Source organism: Battus philenor, unplaced genomic scaffold (assembly GCF_028537555.1).
Source record: "Battus philenor isolate CCGP_79_NKW_IND1 unplaced genomic scaffold, ilBatPhil1.0.hap1 SCAF_11, whole genome shotgun sequence".
NCBI classification, from domain to species: Eukaryota; Metazoa; Arthropoda; class Insecta; order Lepidoptera; family Papilionidae; genus Battus; species Battus philenor.
Window position 1 is genome coordinate 13,927,303 of NW_027181673.1, and position 19,412 is coordinate 13,946,714.

Below are 19,412 nucleotides of genomic sequence, written 5' to 3' on the forward strand. Positions count from 1 at the left end.
CGAACAGCTTTTTAACCTCATTCTAGTTCTTTTTTTTAATTAAAAAAACAAAGTCGGTACGCATATATGGCAACCTATCATCGTTGTCTCCCTTCTGTCAAACGTGTCAACGTTCTGTCAACGTGACATTGTCATCTGTCATTACTGTCATCCTAATGTCAAGGATATAGTCAAACCTTATTTATACTCATAAACAGGATAATTAGTATCTGACGTAAAAGATTTAAAAAGGTAAATATATAGCTTACTAGCTATCGATTAATATATGATACAGGGATAATAAATAACGTAAGGATAATGAAGCAGAAAAAGAGCGAACAAATTCATATTACCTGAAGTTATTGAACTGTTGCATTCAAATGGAAATAATAATTTAGTGTATCATATTTTATGTTCATCACTTGTAAAGTTAGATGAGGTATACATTCATTCTTTTAGTGCCTTCACATCTATACCTGATCATCTTGTATATAAAATATAAAACATCATCATCTTTAGAGACAGTATCACATAAAAATTGTTTTTTGTTCGTTTCGATCCGCAACCTTTGGAAGGTTAGTACATTCACTCCATCGTCACGGATGACTGACTACAAAAATCTAAGAAACCAGTTAAACAAATTACTACCTTCTATAAACCCAATTTGTTTAATTAATGAGACAATCTTTGATTCTGAACAGATGACGGTAAAAAAAAACTTGAAACTTTTCGCTTTACAAAGGAAAATGATCTCATAGCTTCCATAGATTTTAAAGATCGCGCGTGTTTCTAATTCCTTTGCTGCCTATTTGGTGCATAAGTTTTAATGCCAACCATTGTTCAACAGGACACTGTAACTGTGTTCGTCTATAGTAGTAAGTATCTGGAAGTAACACCTCCAGGAAATAAGAGCTTCCAATCACCGGTTTCGATTTTGCCTGTCCGCTCAGAGTCTCTAGCAGTGGATTCCCGTGAAAGCCTGATTTTTGCCGGAAAACGAGACCCTTTCGAGTAGGCATTTACTCAGACCTTGGAATAAAGATCCTATTCTACATACAAATACTTCGTTGATATAAATCTCAATTCAAAAACAGAATGTTAAATAAAAATATAAATCATTAAACATCTCCACAGAGAAACGAAAAAATAAACAAACCAAAAATATGCACGCAAGTTTATTTTCACATCGGAGCGTTCGGTTGTGGGGCATTGACCAATTAGTCCACGCGTCGCCGGTCTAGACTTAGGTACAGACGGGGGCGGACCGCGGGCCGCAACTATCGAGCTATTTGTAGCAGCTGCTATAAATAGCGCCCGATATCGTTAAAGGCTATATTGACATCGCATAATTAATTATGCACATACCTCATGTATGATTATGTTTCGTTTCATATTAAATTGTGCACTTTAAATTGAAATACCTAAAATAATTAAATAACAATATTAAGGATTTTAAATGAGATTTGGAATTAATTGCAATAAATTTTTGAGAATATTTATGAAGGTAATCACAAAAATAAATCAGACTATGTTTATTATAACCTCTTCTTACAAAACCAGCTTAGTTGCATTAAGTTAAAGATTTCCACTACCACCACAATACTTTTATATTTCAAGCGCGTTTCAATTTTCAATTCCGTTTTGAAATAGAACGCCATCAATGAGATAGCAGCATTTTATTCGGGTCAAAACTTTTAATAGTACACAAATGTAAATAGTCTATGCATATATGCAATAAAAAATTCAATTACGCCATTTTCATTTTCCTTAACGAGAATGAACAAATACGTACACGAGTGATATCACACCGCTATTCACTAAGCGTATAACGTTAAGGAATGTGTTAAAAATAATATATTACAAAAATAACCCAAAATAATTCACCAGGACTTAAATTAAATAATGACACACACGCATATCATTAAGAGAAGTTCTCGTAACATGTTATTGTTAGTGTTATCAGGTGCAATGTGCGAATGGCCCATTTTCCACACCGCACGCGTCACATTTCGCGTGTTGTGATAAACACATTTAAAGACCTAAGGTAACTTATTTATTGTTACGTACTGTAGGTTTTGACTCGAAATGAAACACCACAGGTTCATAAGGAGTCCTTTATTCACAAACCAAATGGTCACCCTACTTTAACACAAAGTATACTTTCACTTAGTCCAAACTACGCTTCCAAATAACTCAAGAAATCACTGTTCAAATAACTTACCAAATAGTATCTTTGTATTACTTTATCTTAATCTTGTAACTTTAAAAACAACACTGAACTATCTTCGTGGGGAGTACACTTATTTATACTACGGATAGGTTCTAGTAAATTCGAGATAGTACTCGGTTGGAATTTCCCAGAACCGTACACAAAAATTTATAAATAACTTCAAGGTCACGCGTGTTCACGGCACTTCTTGATCCTAGGGTTCCGTGTTTATTGTTTAGAGGGTTCTGTAGCTAGTGCTTTGTAACAATATTATCAAATCTTTATATGGGCATTGGTTATAAATGGCTTTAAAGGCTAATATCTTCTCAATAAATAACTTAATAGTATTATAGTAATAATAAGCGTTTTACAAATCTTATTACTACCAATTAAAAAATTTTCTTGTTTACTATTTGTCGCTGTAGATTTGGCAGTAACAGAAATTATTGATCAGCAGTATTTTAATAAAAAATACAATAAAGTAACATGTTTCAAGTATTTTAGATCACTTTATATAGGGTGATTGACAATAGGTGTAAAAGTGTTAAAGTTATTTGCTAACAAAGGAGATATTCACCTATGAAGCCTTCATACCTAGGCTTACCATACGTCCAGGTTTGACCGGGATAGTCCCGGTTTGAGATCCCTGTTCCGGCGTCCCGGCCGGTCTGCATTAGCGTCCTGGTCATACTTGAACAGCACCGACACCCCAACCAATCGTACCTCCGTGCCACCCGCGCCAAAAATCTAATGAATAGTGCTAATTGCTCCGAGAAATGGGTCCAGCTATTCACCCATTTTCACAAGCAGCATATTGAGGTGCCAAATTTAAAAAAAATTGTGAAGTTTGCTATGTGTCTACCCGGTACTTCAGCGCCAGTGGAAGGAATTTTTTCACAGATAGTAAAAATGTGGTCTGACGATCGGGGGAGGATGGAAGAATGCGTTGTGGAAGCCTCGCTTACGTGCAAACTCAACTTGAACATGTCATGCAGTGAATTTTATGACAAAATTAAGCACGACTAAACGATTCTGAAGAAAGTGCTCTCTAGTGAAAAATATAAAGCAAGCGTAGGTGAATAATAAAACCGGGCAAATTTTTAATGTTGTTTTTGTTAATTCATAATAATTTTGATTGCATTTCAAATATGAAAAACACAAATTAAGCGAAAAGCAAAATGAAAATGAGCCTCTTTCTCTTCTGCGTCCCGGTTTGGCTATGTCAATTACAATACAACCCTTATACTTATTCTCAGTCGAAGTTAATGCTGTTAGCCCGAAGGCTTTTACAGCTTCATCGTAGCTTAGTTCACGGAGCGGAAGGGTTCGTGAACTTAAAAATGAACCAAAACTGGTCGAGCGCGTACAAGTTGCACGAAGTCTCTCGTGGTAAAGCACTCTACCTGAGTAGAGCTGTGTAGTGTTGATGTCGTATATATGCTTGGGACGACAGCGAGAACAACAGGCGAGCCAAGAAGAGATCCGGATCTAACCTCGGTTCGCCCACTCTGTTCGTTTATATAGTACGAAGGTGCCAAACTCACTAAAATCTGAAAAGAATTCACAATAAACCCAATCGTAATTTTAATGAAAGTTTATATACCTGTACAAAATGATTCGATATTGGTGAAAGAGCGTTCATGCATCGTTTTGCTAGCCAAAACACTTTCTTTTATTTATACATATATATATTCACTTGAAATGGGACGCCATCGGTGATGTGATAGCTGTCGTTGTACAAATGGGAATAAACCTTCGCTATCGCTATCACTCTTGGCTATCGTCTTCCTCATCAACGCGCACGGGTGATTTATTACTTTCTCTCTCTAAATGAGTATACTGCATCGAAGGTAGCGCATCGAATGCGTTCTCGAGTAGTAACTCCACTCCGCCCACATATATATATCTATATATATGTGTGTGTGTGTGTGTGTTTGTGTGTATATGCGATTAGCGCGCATACACAATTTCCACCCGGGCTCAATGGCAGCGACAACATCAGATAAAGATAAATTCATTTACTCTACAACAGAACTCTTTTCAATCTTTAATGTAATCAGGCGTTACCTTAAACCATCTTTTTAATCCTCAATTTATTATTTCTTCTTTTTAATCGCAAACTGTTATAGATGTGATGTGATGAAGATGTAATAGTTGTGAAGAAGAAACAGTAAGAAACTACACAACAACACATATTTATATTTATACTTCATCAGATATAGACTAAATGAAATCAAAATAATCAGTCTACGTCACTGCCAAGGATTCTTATCATTTAAATATTTAATTTACTTTTCATTTGCGTTTTGAATTTTGTAAATGGTAGTCTGAAAAAGTTTTTCGGAATTTTGTTAATCTGGTTCCGTTTATTGCATATGAATTTGAGACTTTTTGCAGTCGACATTTTGGTACAGTCAGTTTTCCAAAATGAAATTGGAAAGAATAATTCATTTTAAATTTAGTATTGTGGTCGAAGTGGCCGGCGATACGGAGTGGCAACTATAGACGCGTTCAATTAGAAAGTTCTTTTCAAACGTCCTATTATTTATATCTTTGCGTCAATGTTTTTAGGGTTTCATAGATATGCTTGACAAATGTGAAACCATACAACGTCGTCGTCCGCCGCATGCGCACTTATTCTGTGAGTTAACAATTGTTTGCTACAATTTAGATTTCGTTAGAAGCACTCAAAGTGCTACAGTTTGTTTCGATAATATCTTCCACTTTTTTACTAAGAAATGTACAGCATTTACACTTCACAAATGTTCATTGTTTTAGTGGTCAAACTCAACGCTGTTTTTTTTTATAGTTTAGTTCTACTGTTATGACAACAAAGTTTAAAAATTTAAAAAAATACGTTTCGTTATACATATATTAAAAAATAAAATAAGGTATAGTATCTTACTTTTTTATTACAATGTATTTTTTAACGGGAACTTAATGCCGAATATATTTCCTGACACTTAACAGTTAGATCATTACAGAAATAAATTAGTGAAATACGTAAATACTATAAAAGATAAATAAATTATACAAGATATATATATAATAGAAAGATAACATAAAAGTAGCAAACGAAAACATAAAAGTCAAATTTTCGTACATGTATATTTACGTATTCAGGTGTAGTTGTTGAAGCTAGTAAGATATTAGACGCAAGTGTTTCAACACTCGATATTCACCTCACAGCTCTTGCGTAGATTTCCGTCGTCGTAAATAATAAATAAACCATTAGAACCAGCCTTACCACATGAACACCGGCTAGATTACGCGCAGATTCCATTCAACGGAGTCTGAAGGTATCGTGGATCACAGCCAAGTTACATGCCAACGCCTACATATTAAATACAGGATGATTTGTTATAGGCGTAAGAGTTTTGAAAATGTGAATATATAGCCGTTAGACGCGGGGTAGACCCCCACTAGGTAGACCGACGAGATAATTGAAGTCGCAGGAAGTCGCAGGAAGCCGCGGGAAGTTGCAGGAAGTCGCAGGAAGTCGCAGGAAACCGCAAGAAGTCGCAGGATAGTTTATCGTGGCAATCTTTGGGAAAGGCCAATGGAAAAGAAGATAGCTGATAAGTCAGCAAAGACCTTCGAAACTTTTAAACTTATTTCCAATCCCTCACTATTATGTGATCACTCTGATTTATGTTACACTAATTTATTTTTCTTAATCTAATAACTTTTGTCAGTAAAAAGTAATTGTTAATTAACTTTAATATGTAACATTATTTTTTTTAAAACAATTTTTCTTAATATATTATCAATAAGTTATTTATTATTCTGAAAGTAATGGTTTTTATATAGGGTGAAACATAAATTAACAGAGAGAAAACGTGCTATACATTCACCCTTTAAAGCTTTTTGGCGTAAATAAATCAACCTGTATAACTGGATGAGGAATAATCCTCAATGCTGAAGGATTGTGGGTAGACGAAGTTAAATTTGTATGAGTACGTATCGTAAAATGTAAGTAAGCGTTATTTTATATCGCTTATAAAACTCTATTGCAAATCTCCAAATGGAAAGCATGTGGGTATATAGCCGAGTACCTAAAGGCTAGTATAAAAAGTGGATGATATATAAAAAAAAATTAATAAGCCATTTTTACATTCAAACATACACACAGTAACATTTTTAAATGGTTTCATTTAGTTCGACCCGTACGGAATTTGTTTATTTGGGTCAAAATTAGAAATTGAAATTTAAGCACCTTCCCGTTGTCAGATTGATCTGAAATTTAGTACACACATTTAATTTAGATGACAATACAATATAATAAAATCAATAACATTATAAATCTAAGATGGCCGCCGATACAAAACGACGGATTACACATTTTTCCTTAACCCCCTCAATATGGGTATTAAATAAAAGGGCTACACTAGTAAAACACGATGATTATGTCAAAATTTAAAATTCAAGATGGACGCCGTTCCAATATGGCGGACTAGGTACATATTTTTCTACAACCACCACAATATGGGTATCAAATAAAACCGTTTAAAAAACCGTTTAACTTAAAAGATTTTTAAATGTATTTAATTCATTTACCCACATATTACAAAAATAAAATCGTGATTCAAAATATCTTTATTCAAGTAGGTATTTACACGCGCTTTTAAATCGTCGATTATTTTAACACTATAAGTAGTAAAGTACTACCTGTTGAGAAAAACCAGCCGGAAACTTAACAGTTGCTCTTTTAAAATGAAATTAAACAAATTTTTTTCATGTTTTATAATATGAATAATGTAAATAAATCAACAAACCAATTTTCACACATTTCGATCAATTAAAAACACTTGAAAGCTATAATAAAATTTATTTAAATTTATACTTTTAATATTAGATTTAAAAATAAGAAACGGAACGTCCAAGATATCTCGTGAAAGAAAAATCTTGTGAATGAGTCAACAAACCAAGTTTCACAGATATCGTTCAACTAAAAACTCTTGAAAAGTATAATAAGATAAATTTAATGTAATACTGTTAATTTTAGATTTAAAACTATAGCACGAAAGATCTAAGATATCTTGTAGAACTTTATTATATTTGCTTACTCATGAAGGATTCGTTAACTTCAGTTGACGTTTAGGCGTTAATTTTTCTTGTATTTATCATGTGTCTGTTATTATTTTTCGTATAATATTTTAAATTATGGCGCATAATTAATATGTTATTAAGAATTTATTGCGAAGCAACTGTTAAAACACCAATTTCTTTAAATACATCTCTAAAGGAATCTTTGGATTATAAGGTATAAGCAAATAAGATTAATTTGCGTGTTTACAATTTTGAAGATACAAAGACACACAACTCTCTAATGTATTCTACAGAGAAAATTTTCACATAGGCCTTAGGACGAAATTGAAAGCTATATACTTTAATTTATACAATTTTATACAAAATTAAATTCATAAAGTTACTCATGATTTTTAATCTATGCTCTTTTATTTTATTTATTTATTTAATATTTTTTATTGTACAAGCTAAAAACTATATATATATATATATATATGTATAAATATATACATGTATATATATATATATATGTGTGTGTGTATATATATAAATAAGTGCATAATAGTAAAGAAAAATTACAATGGGCGGGTCTTATTACACGAGGCAACTTTTTCCAGACAACCATAGTATGGAAACAGTAGTAGTATAAATAACGGGTAGTTAACGTGTACATATAGACAAGCATACATACATACAAACATACAAAAGAAAAATGTAAAAACTGTCAAGTACTTTGACAATAAATTTTCTTAAATTGTTTCCTATTTAAAGCAATTTTAAACAAAATTTTTCTTAAAATTCTTACATTGATGTAACACTTAAAATTATTGTAATTACGTATCGATAAGCCGAAATATATAGATAAAATATTACAATGAAAATTTGTGAAACCTACTAGTCTTTTGAAAGTAGAGATTTCCTTTTGTTTAGCAAGTTGAAGTAGCAGTGGCATTGGGACTTTAAGGTTGTAGAGTTGAGACCACGGTGAAGCAAGCGTAACGTAAGACATCGACCCACAATTAGGACAGATGACCGACCTGATTAAAGTCATTGGAAGATTCAATAGGATAGCTAATCAGAGCTAATATATAGAAATAAAAAAGTAATGTAAGAAAACTATAAACAAAATAAAAATAACAGTAAAATGTATTTAAATTAAATTATGTAACGTATAATGAAAATAGATATTGTAAAACCTGAGGAACGAGGTGATGGATGAAAGGCATATGAAAAGAGAGAAAAAGGAATGAAAGGGGAAGACAGATGAAATATGGAAAGTGAGGAAATTAATGAAAGATCTTAAGATGCACGGAAGAAGAGCGAGAAAATAAAAAATTATATGAAAAAATTATAGAACAAAAAAAGAAAATAAAAATCCCTATCCCAAACTAGTTAGGGGTAGGAGAGTCCTCCAATAGCAGGAGCAAAAAATAGGATAGCTACCAGTCTAATTAAAAATCTATTCACACGTCAACACGTGTTACAACTGAAGTTATATTATTAATATTAACACTAGTAATTCACTAAATTATTTGTCCAGGAAAGTTGCATGCCGGGATATTTCAAATCCAAAACACTCGTATGATGAAAGGCTGTTCATATTTTCATTTGCATTTCACTTTTTGAAATATCACGAAATACAGAACGATTCTCACGTCTAACAGAGAACAGGCTCGGGTTAATTATTCAGGCCGACTTCTACACTGACGGCCATTACAAAGTGTAAAAGCGTTTATAAAGAGAAAACATACAGAGGCAATTAACACACATTCATACTACAGCACATTAAATAAATACATTTAAAAAACTTTTAAATTAAACGGTTTTTTGATACCCATATTGTGGTGGTTGTGGAAAAATATGTACCTAGTCCGCCGTATTGGAACGGCGTCCATCTTGAATTTTAAATTTTGACATAATCATCGTGTTTTACTAGTGTAGCCCTTTCGTTTGATACTCATATTGAGGGGGTTAAGGAAAAATATGTAATCCGCCATTTTGTATCGGCGGCCATCATAGATTTATAATGTTATTGATTTTATTATATTGTATTGTCATCTAAATTAAATGTGTGTACCAAATTTCAGATCAATCTGACAACGGGAAGGTGCTTAAATTTCAATTTCTAATTTTGGCCCAAATAAATAAACAAATAAATTCCGTACGGGTCGAACTAAATAAAACCGTTTAAAAAGTAGAAAACTACTTGGCTTCCAATTGCCAAAGTCCTGCATGTTTTGTTTTTAATTATGACGTCATGAAAGGTAGATATACATTTCCATGCCCTGAGGAGCATGACATTCAGCTATGAGGAAAGAGATGGAGAAAGAGAGATTATCGTATTATGATAATAGTAATCGAAAACGTATATAATAAAAACATAGATTTTTTAATTATTATGAATGTTATAAAGTAAATTGTAAATAAATTAATTTTGCATTTTCGTGGTAAAACAGTTCATTGCGTGCTATAAACCTAACGCAACATATATATTATGTAATATTTACATAAATAATAAATTTTTTCGCAAATATATAAAGGTGTACTATTAATATTTTTACAGTGGCCACACAATACAAAAATACGGGACGTCAATAGTGTATTTAAAAGGCACCGTAAAAATCTGACTGTACCACAGTTTCGACTGCAAAATGTCTCAAATCATTTGTAATAAACGGAATCGGATTTTTTTTTAATAAAATTCCGCTAAACATTATTAACTACCATTTACAAAATTCAAGACACATAAATGGTTAAGGCATTTTTTTCAATAAACGAATATTTAAATAATAAGAATCCTTGGCAGTGATGTCAACTGATCATTTTGATTTCATTTAGGCTATATCTGATAAAGTGTTTACTGAAGTAAGCTGAAGACTCACTTAGTTGACCTCGAGGTTTATGTCCAATTATGGACCTCCTACAACTGAAATGATAAACGGATTTAATATTCTTTGTTATATGCCCACTGCTGAAGCCACTTTCCCATATATAAATGGCATGAAGGTAATTCACAATGCGAATACCGTACAGATGGATTTCAAATATCTTTCGGATCTTTTTTCTCTATACAAGTATGCCTTGGGATTTAAACCCGTGAACTACGATCGTGGTCCCTTACTTCACTAATACTGCTCATCTGTGTATATAGATATCTCTAAAGATATAAGGCGTATCGATTTAAAATCTAGTAGAAATATTTCTTTTTTCGACTAAAGGCCAGGTAAGAATGAATTTATCGAAATTCCACCGGCAAGAGACGTTAAGAAAGCGGTAATAAAATAACGTAGTAGGCGATAGATAGCCAGTACACTATACAGTAATACCCCGCTTTACGCGACTCCGTTATACGCGGTTTCACTATAACGCGAATTGCAAATTTCGCGCTCAAATGCCTCGAATTACGAGAAAGAGTGCGTATAAATATAATGTAGTCATCAACTTCTCTATGGTGTCATGACCATCTGTCAAACAATTAAAAACAGTGTTGGGTGTTATGAACGTATTTTACAAGAACGTAAACAAAACGTTACCCAAAAGATAATAGATGTATTTTTCCGTAAAAAATAAGAGTATGTGTTGCATAAAGTGTTCCTAGAATTGAAGTGATTGATTAAAATGATTTGTAATAATTTTTGACTACGTTTAATCATAAACCTCGTTATACGCAAATTTCAGTTAACGCGATTTTTTTTTGGAACGTATCCCTCGCGTAAAGCGGGGTATTACTGTAAAGTCGTTTAAGCCCATAGATGCCCTCCGCAAGGCATTGGTCTCCCTGATATCTATGGGGGGATATATATACCATAATCACCACACTTGGCAGATGTGTTGTCGATCACAGTGTGATGTTATTAAACTTTAGAAACTTGTTTGTGAGCATTGGCAATCCTGTATAATTAATGCACAAAATGTGAATTATATAAGTTTACTAGCTGATCCCGCAAACGTTGTTTTGCAAAAAAAATTAAAGTTTTTAATTAACAAATGTAAGATAAGGGTTGATCGTAGAGGGGTGAAAATTTAGGTTTGTATGTATTTTTGTATTCTGTATCATAATAAAATAGAAACCAAAAAAATTGTCTAAAAAATTAAAAATAAAATTTAGGGGTGGACCACCCTTATCACTTGGGGGTATGGAAAATAGATAGTAGCCGATTCTCAGACATACTGAATACGCATGTAAAATTTGGTAAAAATCCGTCAAGCCGTTTCGGAGGAGTTCAAGTTCGAACACCGTGACACGAGAATTTTATATATTAGATATTCTCGGTATCGAACCCGGGACTTACTATCACAAGTCTCAGTCTTTTACCACTGGGATATCAGAACTCTCACTGTAAAGTAGGTCCACTATAAATCCGTCGAAAATCGTATATAACAATCTAGTAATAAACTGTAACTAATTTTAACTAGGGCAGTATTGCTTCGGTTGGTACAATAACAGCGCGGAGGCTGTATGAATGCGCTTCACGAAACGCCAGGCCGCGTACAAGGCTGCCGAGTGTTGCAACTACAATCTTAACTACCACCTTTTAAAATAACCAATTTTTTTTATTTCACTGCAATTTTTTATATATGTTTTTCAATTGGTATTGTTGAGTACAATACAGTGTGTATTAATAAATAATTTGTTTACTTATATATCTATTTATTATTGATCATTATATAGAGATCATTTATATATAGAGTACCTATTGCCCTTTGGAAAGAGACAATCGGGTAATTTCGGGTTTGTAGAGCACTATCTCTTTCCCACATTATCTATGTGACGTTTTGTCAGTCGTTTTATTTCGTGCGACAGAGATAACGCTCTACGAATCCGAAATTAGCTGATTGTCTCTTTTTAAAGATCGATGTGCAATATTTATCTCCGGTTACAGCAACTTGATAGGCTTCATTTAATTAAATTTAAATTAATGATTTTTTTTTCTAAAAAAAGCTGCGTTGGCTTCAAACAACAGAAGTGAAAAGAGTTTACAGCAAACGCAATAGCGAACAAAGAGCAGTAACAACAATATTTGTTTTGTACCAAAATGTTATTTATTATAGAGTAAGGATATTTGTATAAGAGAGCCATCCGAGCTATTTACGGCTTAGAACTATCTCCTAGAGAAATCAGTTTAAAGAAGTCAATATTTTTACAGTGACCTCATAATATATCATATTTATTATAATATTTTGTACATTTACAATAATTATAACCAATTCAAAATAAAAAATAAGGATACGTCCATAGTTTATTTACAAGGCACCGTGAAATACTTACTGTCCAAAGTGTATAATTCATTTGTAATAAACGTAATTAGATTATTTAATTAAAAGCCGCTAAACATTATTACAAAAATATATAAGTTAGTGTTTTTTCATTTGAGAATTTTCCTTAAATAAAATTAGCCAAGTTACTCGTTATTATATTAGCTACCTGTCAGTATAAGTCCCGTCAAAACAGCTCCAGTGATTTCAGAGATTATTTGAAATAAACAGAAGGACAGACAGACAAAGACTTAAAAGAAATAATTTTGTTAAATGTACCGTATATGTATTCATATGTATGTAGCGATTATTTTAATATTACAAACAGCTACTCCAATTTAAATGTTTCAGCTTCTTTATAGGCGTTTCAACTTCAACTTTTCAGGACCTATTTTGATAAACAATAAGTCATTTATAAGTTGTAAATTAGGTTAATTTTTGTTAACCTGAAAAAATTCATTGTCACTATCATTTTGTTAGTAAACATCACTAACAATTAGGTGAGTATCTAATCTCGTATAATACTATAACATGAACCCGTCGTGACGAGGTTGGGATCTCGGGAACTTCAAAACGGAACGAACCCATATCTGTTGAAAGTCCATCTCCGATTTCTATTTATATTATCGAGGACAAATGTCCTCGACAATATAGTAATATATAGTAATAAACTGATATAGTATATGAACTGATATAGTAATATATAGTAATGAACTTTCATAGCAGTTTGAGAAGTATCGCAGCGGTAGATGACTGAAACTTGCGATCATAGGTCACGAATTCGATTCCAGGGATACCATCTTATATAATTACCAATTTGTATCAGTTATATAGGTTTGCCAATGTTCACAAACAAGTTTCCAGAGAAGGCGCAGCAGGGTCTTCTGTACACCATAATAATAAATAGTGAAATTAGAAATATCTCTACATGTACGAAATTCTTTTTGTAGATCTTTTTGTATTTTGTATATTTTTGGGGGAAGCTTATGTCGTGCAGGGAGTCTATGGGCTGAAACGTCGACGGCGTTGACCTAAGCAAGCTTGGCTGTCTTCCAATGTAAAGGATATATCTAATGTAACAAACCAAGATAAGACTCTCGAAGGAGATTTTGGGCTTAGTTATTGTGAAGAAGCTCATATGCTTTAAACGTTCTGTATGCACACGCTAATATGTAATAAAAAAAAGAAGAAGCTGTTTTTTAAGAGTTGTTATTTTTTCATAATAAATCGTGACCAATTTGTACTACTGTCAGTTGCTAATCATACCATGTTTGACACTTTTCTATTTACTTATAAAACGTGTAAGAACTTCGCACAAATATGAGTCATGTTTTATGTAAAAAAAAAAATTATCCATTCGGATACTCGCATTAAAACTATATTTTTTTTAAATATATGATCGTCAAAGGCGAGGGTATAATTAATCTTATACATATACATTGGTCGCACATCGTGTCTGAAGCAACTTCTCGGTAATTGTCGAACCGGTATTTCATCGACGTGTAACATTCAGTCGACTGCCCATTGTTGGACAATCTGTTGTATGTATTAACTGTCAAATATTAACAACATCCCACATTAAATCTAAACATTCACATCGATTCTATAAGCACTTGAAAAATTTATGGTTTAAATTGCTACTGAGTTACGATAAAAGTGATTTTTCTATTGCGAAAATGAGTCATCGGATTTATTGAGATTTTATTTTTAATTTAAGAACACTTGCACTTAATACTGACCTTAAAACATATGTCTTCTATATTAATCGTACAGAGGCGTAGGGGTCCAGAGGAAAAGCTGCTGTCTCGAGCGAGACGGGGCTTTGGCAGATAGGTTCAGTCACCTCAGACGGACGCGACGGTCACTTTCTACGCACTGCAAAACACTGCATAGCACTGCAAAGCACCGCAAAGCACTACACGGCACTGCCGTCGGTGTGAGTCGCTCGTGTTGTTCAAACAATGATTTCGTGATCCAAAACACGGCTAATTGTTGTTTAATAATATTTGTGCGCGGCAAGGCGCGGGCGACCGGGCACTCCGCGGACAGCTTTTCCTCTCGCTCGCACACGAGTTTTACGCGGTGTTGCCTTATCGAAGGCGAGGCAACCGCCTTTTACCTATATATATTTATATATGTATATCTACACATAAGTGTACACACACTTACACATACGTATTATATATATATATATATAAATAAATAATTTATAAAATTCAATCTCTAACACACTAATAAGAGAAAGAGAAAAGAGAAGTTACGCTATCTCAAGTCTCACTAAATAAGTAGTACACTACATCTCACACAAAACTATCAAATAGAATATTACAATACCCGGCGATAAATATTGCACATCGACCTTTGGAAAGAGACAATCGGCTAATTTCGGCTTCGTAGAGCGTATTTCATCTTTGTCGCACGAACTTCTTGTTCCTAGGATTCCGTGTTTATTGTTTAGAGGGTTCTGTAACTCGTGCTTTGTAACAATATGCATAGTGCGGACCGCTCCGTTTCTTCCGCAAGGCTATCTGCGTTGACATCAAAAGAAAGAGGGGGAGAGGTTGTAACATGAAACAAAATATCAACCGAAATCGATTTGTACGAAGCCCTATTTCAAACAATAATTCAGGACAATAGATAAAACTATTTGCTATTCGAATTGACATAAATAGTTTATGTGTCTGTGAGATACAGTGACATAAAATCGAAACAAAAAAATTATTAGATTTTTTCCTTAACTTTTTTAAACGTATACTGGATTATATTATTATACGAGATATATTTATAATATCATCTTCTATATTTACAATGACATAATGAATTTCTTAAAAAAACACTAAAATATCGACCGCCATTCTTTTAATACACAAAGAAATAAATTACCTCAAGCCCTTAGTTTAAGTTTACATACAGTTGGTATATATTTTGGGACGAAGTTTCGTTTTCCTAATAAAACGCCTTAAGCTATTTTATATTAGGAAAAGATTGATCATTAAAACATGTTATTGTATTAAACATCATATATAGAACAAACATATCTGACTTTTACCAAGACCGACAAAAATAAAAGAAGAAGAAAAAATATTGTAAATCCAATCCATACTTAACAACAAAAATGTACTTATCTAGAGCGAGCGACAAATAAAATTTGTAATTTTTAAATCCACATTGTCTTAAATAGTCTCTTCGAATTATGCAAGAAGGTTTTAGACAAGGCATAAAAAACATATTTCGCATGAAAAATAGAATATTTATAACATAAAAAAATTAAAATAGGCATTAAAAAAATAACTGTCAGGTTTTTTCTCAATAGGATGAACATTCCATGATAAATGGAGAAAATTGAAACCGATAAATGCTATATATGTTTTTAAACTCAATCTACTTTAAAATTGATTTGACTTTTCGAAAGCACTGCGAAGCTTATATATAAGAATAAATACATGTATATTTTTTTTCATTAAATTCACAAAACAATTTTTTTTAAATTTGAAACACACCCTATTATGTGGGATTTATTTATAAACTGGCAACACAGAGACAGTAACCTCAAAGGCTGCGTCCGAACGAAAACAGCGGGTGCGCACAACCACACGAACATGATTCACCGCGTCAACAGCCTACATTGCGACAAAGTTGTAACAGCGCCGTCGCGAAACTCACTTACAACCTTGTCAAATTTAACGCTCTATATTCCTGAAATTCCAAATTTAAAAGAACCTTATACTCTGTACTGCGTAGTACTTTTAAATGCATTACGTTTAAAAAATGTAAATTAAAATATAGTTCGCGTCGGAAGCCATTTGCGTTAGTTTTTAATTAAATTATCACTTCAAAGAACCCCAACGCCGCAACTCGACGCGGCCGTAATGCATCGGAAAATTCGCAGGGAATACGATTTGTTTTCTATGCCGCTCTATTTATATGCAACTATAGATAAAAATATAAAATCGTTATATCATTTAAACCTTTTTTTTTTGTGATTGACAGACAGACGACACGACGAATTCTTAAAAAAAACTTCTTGTCAAAAAATATATCTTCATTTTACAATTTTTATCTATTTTAAAACAAATATTAACAAGTGTAAGGCTTTTAGCTCATGGAACGAGCATATATACCAATAAGATCATAATTCAGAGTAAATTAGAAAACCGTGTTCATATTGACCAGTCGAAGTAAGTCCTTCAGTGCATACGGACGTGTCTTTCGTTTAATTTTAACACATTTTGTTATTAGAGGATACGTTATTGCCTATTTAGACGACAAGTTAGTCAAGGAAACCTTTTAATTTAAAAAAATACATTTCTTTTATAGTGTATTAAATGATTTTAAATATTTTATGGAATCAGGCGTTACCTTGCGGAAGTCCATTCTAAGTAAGAAAGGGACCAATATTTAGCTTAGTGATGAGTTATGATACACCGATTAGTGCCAAACACTGTTTGGCACTAATCGGTGTAACATAACTCCTGAAGATGCCCCGTGGAGGAGTGAAACACGTGTAATTTGGCGGTGGCGGTTGTGTGATTCGCATTGTTTGCCGCATACGCATTCATCAGCGGGCTGGCGGGCGGTGCACTTTGTTGCACGACTACCACTGCATGTGCGGAAGTGGCTAAATATTGGACCATTTCTTCGTTGTTAAATGATTTCACATGTTTTTTCAAATTAATTTCAACATTAGCTTTTTTAAAGTGATCAGTTGCATACAAGGGGAAAATGCCTGAAGAGCTCAATACAATCATTTAAATTTTAATAAAACCTGTAACAGAACGGCACACTTAATAATAAAAAATAGCTACAATGTTAATATATTCATAAAATAATCACCACCCTCATCACCACATCACCCGTTAGACGACCACTGCAATGCACCTGCACTGCCCACAGCAAGCGAATTCCCGCAACCTTAACTATATCATCACCCAAGTAGAGGCCTTTACCTACGCCACGTCTACTAGCTCCTGGTCTCATCTCGAGAACCTTCCTACTCCAAAGGCCATCAGTTGCAAATGCAATGTGCCCCACCTACTATCAATTCAGACTAGAAATTTTTTGAGCTACATTGGTGAACGTTGTTCTTCTGCGAATCTCCTCGTTTCGGATTCGATCTCTCAGCGAAGCTCTCTCTATTTATCACCTTGAACCTTTTCATAAGGCACTTCGTAAGTGCCCACGTCTACTGGCTCGTGGTCTTCACTCGAGAATTTTTCAGCACCAACGGCCATCAGTTGCAAATGCAGTGTGCCCCACCTACTACTACTTCAGACTAAAAATTCTTCGAGCTACGTTGGTGAACGAGGTTCTTCTGCGAATCTACTAGTTTCTGATTTAATCGCTCAGCGAAGCTCTCTATTGCTCACCTTGGTCCTTTTAATAAGAGACAAGCATCCTTAGATCAATATATAGCTTAGGTAGATGCACTGGTATTTACCTAACTTAAATACAATGTAATCACGCAAAGCATTTATTATTTTATATTGTAAAGATAGAATCTCTTTGTTTCTGGTTCAATATCTCTGCGAATATCTCTCTGTCAGTCACCTTAAACCTTATTATAAGGCTCATAATTAGCGTCCACCAGTTCGTGGTCTCCACTCGAGAACCTTCCGACTCCAAAGGCCATCAGTTGCACATGCAATATATCCTTACTGCCACTGCAGACCAACAAGTTTTCGAGCTGTCAGTGAGCTGGGTTCTTCTGCCAATCTCCACATATCTAAATCGAAGTTCTCTCGACTGCTCACCTTGAGACTTTATAAGGCTTAACGTAAGCGTCTACCGTTTCATGGTCGTTACTAGAGAGCCTTCGGTCATAACGGCTGACGAGTGTATATCTAATATAATGTATATGTCATAATTTTTTCTCCCCTAAACTTTTAGTAACTAATAGACTTCACTTATTAGTGCATATTTTAGATAATACACTCATCTATCTGCTGCAACCCTAAAATTGTATAAATATTAAGTAAAAAATATAGAGTAGGCTTCTCTATTTCTAGTGTTAATCTTACATCTCTGTCCTACGTAAATAAATATTGAAAAACATTTCATCTAAATATTCAAGCGAAATTTTCAAACAATACAAACATTTCCCTTTAAATTCCTTCCCTTTTAGCCTAACCGTGTATATCAATCGCATTATCAGATAATAGAACGAGATATGAAATTGAAAATTAAACGAAATTTCCCTTTTCGTCGCGAAAAACAATTTGTAATAATCTCGTCGCCTTGACAGACTGAGACGAAGTCTTCCTGTTAGATAAAAAAAAGGTCAAACTAACTTGAACCTGTTGAGAATCGCAAATAAATATAATAACTATTAATTCTAAAAAAGCTTTTTATTTTTTACCATATTTATATGTAAGAAAAGGACTCTGATAAATGCGTCTGTGGCAAACACACCGACCAACCGAAAACAACCGATTAGTGCTAAACACAAACTCTGTGTTTGGCACTAATCGGTGTAACATAACTCCTGAAGATGCCCCGTGGAGGGGTGAAACACATGTTGAGTAATTTGGCGGTGGCGGTTGTGTGATTCGCATTGTTTGCCGCATACGCATTTATCAGCGAGCTGGCGAGCGGTGCACTTTGTTGCACGACTACCACTGCATGTGCGGAAGTGGCTAAATAATGGTCCTTTTCTTACTTAGGATGGACTTCCGCGAGATAACACCTGATTCCATTAAATACCATATTTATATGTTTATATTAAATATATGAATTGTACATAAAACCTTTTTACAAGTTAAGTTTGTATTAGTAATCAAAGTACTAATCATATCTTGTACGTAAACGACAGTGCGAGGGATTTAGATAATTGTAAAGCCGTCTGTTCTCAAATCACCAATATCATCACCGTCATCATTTCAACCGTAAGTTGAAGTTCTTGCGCTGAATGTAGACCTCCATCACTGATTTGTAATAAAGAAAG

The 19,412-nt window shown here is 33.6% G+C and overlaps 1 protein-coding gene across 2 annotated transcripts in view; it reads right to left on the reverse strand.

Moving 5' to 3' along the window:
* Positions 1-14,426, reverse strand: part of sdt (stardust) — a 218,537-nt gene extending 204,111 nt beyond the window's left edge. For both annotated transcript variants that reach the window (XM_068772484.1, XM_068772466.1), the window contains exon 1: positions 14,212-14,426. The gene's annotated coding sequence lies outside the window, so the exon portion shown is untranslated. The remainder of the gene's footprint in view (positions 1-14,211) is intronic.
* Between the last annotated feature and the right edge of the window lie 4,986 nt (positions 14,427-19,412).